Raw genomic sequence first — 3196 nt, forward strand, 5'->3', positions numbered from 1 at the left:
TATATATATATATATATATATATATATATATATATATATATATATACAGGTGTGTATATATATATGAACAAAATACTATCTCTACAAAATATTCCATATTATAACAACCTGTGAAATTATTTTGGAAGAATGATGAGCCAAAAAAAGGTGCTATTGCCTTTTCTTAAAACACTAGGAGAGTTCTGAGGACAATCATGGACATGATAGTACAAATTATAACAAGTTTCAAACATTACTTCTTGTCCACTTCCAAAATATGCCACCTGCAACTATTCCCACAAGAATTCAGAATCTGCCCTTTGGTCCTAAGCCTCTGAAAAGTGAGTTTTTACTTTAGGTTGCTAGGAACCAGGCGACTAAACCATTTTCTGGATGTTTCTGAACTATAACACCTTCTTCTCCCTTTGAAATTCTAGCTTTCCTTTACTATTGTCTTCTCTTAGAATGTAATCTTAAAAACAGGAACTATCTAGCTTAACTGTTTTTTGTATCCCCAGAACTTAGCCCAGTGCCTGGACCATAAATGATTAATATGTGCTTTTTCAATCATTTATCCATTCTGCTCCTGACCAGCTCCAGAAGGTCTTTTGTCCTCTATTTAGCCTTATCTGATAGGTACTCAAGCAGTAAAGGAATGACCTGTTTTCATCTTTGTATCCCTAGGGATAGTTTCTAAAATAGTTTCTAAAAAACTATGGTTTTTCAGTTATTAAGCATTTACTTTTTCTCCTTGCTACTTCCCTCTACCTACTGGGGAGGGGGTGGTCAGGGAGGGGATCGGAATGAAAAAAAAAGAAGAAAAAAGCCTTATAACAAGTAAGCATAGTCAAGCAAAACAAATTCCCATATTAGCCATGTCCAAAAATAGCTTATACATGAATATTTATTTGTGCACTTTAATTTGGCAGTCCAGGGTTCACCTTTACTTAAAATCCTGTGTAATCTAGGATAAATGGGCCACTAAACCACTTTATATACCAGGTTAACTTTTTTTTTTTTTGGTTGTTCAGTTTTTTGTTTTGTTTTGTTTTGTTTTGAAACCCTTTCCTTCCATCTTGGAGTCAATACTGTGTATTGGCTTCAAGGCAGAAGAGTGGTAAGGGCTAGGCAATGGGGGTTAAGTGACTTGCCCAGGGTCACACAGCTAGGAAGTTCAGATTCTAACCCAGGACCTCCTGTCTCTAGGCTTGGTTCTCAATCCACTGAGCTACCCAGCTGCACCTTGTTCAGTTTTCAGTCATGTCTTTCTTGGTAAATATACTGGAGTGGTTTGCCATTTCCTTCTCCAGTGTGTCCCTGTTTTTAAAATGAGGAACTGAGGCAAATAAGGATTAAGTGACTTGTCCACGTTTTTATGTATATAGCAAATGTCTGAGACTGGGTTTGAACTCAGATCTTCCTAACTCTGGGCCAAAGTGCTCCATTGACTGTATCACCTAGCTGCCCAACTTAACCTGAAACCAGTCAAAGTTACTCTCCCCAACCTGACACATTAAGATTGCCCAAGTTAACTCACATTAGCCATTCAGCTCTAGACCAAGCTGAGTTTGAAAATTGGTACATGCTTTAGGCCAGCATTTTCTCAAATGCTTTTAGTTGGAATATCATGTTAAATTCTTAGGAGAGGCAGTGTGGAATAATGGAAAGTATAGTTGACCTGAAGTCATGTGACTGGGTCCTGTTCCCAATAACAAGATGACTACTTACCTCACTGAACCTCAATTTCCTCATCTATAAAACAGTGATCTTTTTTGAGGTACCTACTTCAAAAGGTTGTGAGGAAAGCCTTAGTAAATCTTAAAGAGCTATAGAAATGTGAGTTATTAATAGTAATATGTCTCATTAGACTAGTTATGAGATGCTTATTTTCTATGGGAGGACAAGTTATGAAAACCACTTTGAAGAAAGAAGCAAAGAAAAAAAGTGGAAGTTCTGATACTTACCCGTCTACAGCTCTATCAGTTTCACTCAGATTGCAAACCTTCGAGAACAAGTTTTGTTTTTTTTTTCTCATTTGTTTGTCTTGTGTTTTATTCAGTGGCAAATTGCGTGCTGGCAGCACCAGCAATACCTAATAACTGATAGCAATAAGGAAGCAAGAGGGGAAGAACAATGAACTATTTGTTAGAGGAGATAGTCAAAATAATTGGAACAAAGGGAAAGACAGTAGAACATCTAGGTGAAACCAGAAATAGAATGATTTTTTTAAAATGAGGTGGAAGAATAGACTGATAAGAAACCAAGCAGATAAGATAATCCTTTATTTTTTAAAAAGTGACTAGCAAGGACAGCTAGGCTCAGTGGATTGAGAGCCAGGCCTAGAGACAGAAGGTCCTGGGTTCAAATAAGACCTCAGACACTTACTAGCTGTGTGGCCCTGGGCAAGTCACTTAACCCCCATTGCCTAGCCCTTACTGCTCTTCTGCCTTGGAACCAATACACAGTATTGATTCTAAGATGGAAGATAAGGGTTAAAAAAAAAAAAAGTGATGACAAGGGGTAACTAGCTGGCTCAGTGGATTGCGAGCTAGGCTGAGAGTCTGGAGGTCCTGGGTTCATTCATATATGACCTCAGACACTCCCTAGTTCTTTGACCCTGGGCAAGTCACTTAACCCCCATAGCCTACCTCTTATCACTCTTCTGCCTTTGTACCAAAAGGAAGTATTGATTCTAAGATAGAAGGTAAGGGTTAAAAAAAAAAAAAGTGATGGCAAATGAAACTACAAAAGATGACTTGCTGCAGTGTGAAATACTAATCATTTATTTTATATTAAAAAAAAATTAATCAGGCTTTTTTAAAAAAGGCAGAAAAATCAAGCCAATCATTAACTAAAGGAGAAGAAACTAGTAAAAAAATACCTGTTCAATCTAACTATGTTTTAACAACAACTACTCATGTGTGTGTATATATGTGTATATATATGTGTATATATATATATATATATAAGCTTGTCATAAACATTTTCTTATTTGACTTTTCCAACCACATTTTGGTAAAGGTGGTACAAGAATTATTTTCCTTCTTTTACCAGAGAGGAAACTGAGCCACTGAGAGGGGAAATGATTTGCCCAAGGTCACATAGTTAGTACAGGATGGTTTGGGAATCAAACATATGAAGTCTGGGTATTCTAAATGTCTAAGCTACTTGTACTATTTAATGTCCTTTGAGCCCCTAAGTAGAACAATATGGAGAA

The sequence above is a fragment of the Gracilinanus agilis genome, chromosome 2 (assembly GCF_016433145.1).
Source record: "Gracilinanus agilis isolate LMUSP501 chromosome 2, AgileGrace, whole genome shotgun sequence".
Classification (NCBI taxonomy): domain Eukaryota; kingdom Metazoa; phylum Chordata; class Mammalia; order Didelphimorphia; family Didelphidae; genus Gracilinanus; species Gracilinanus agilis.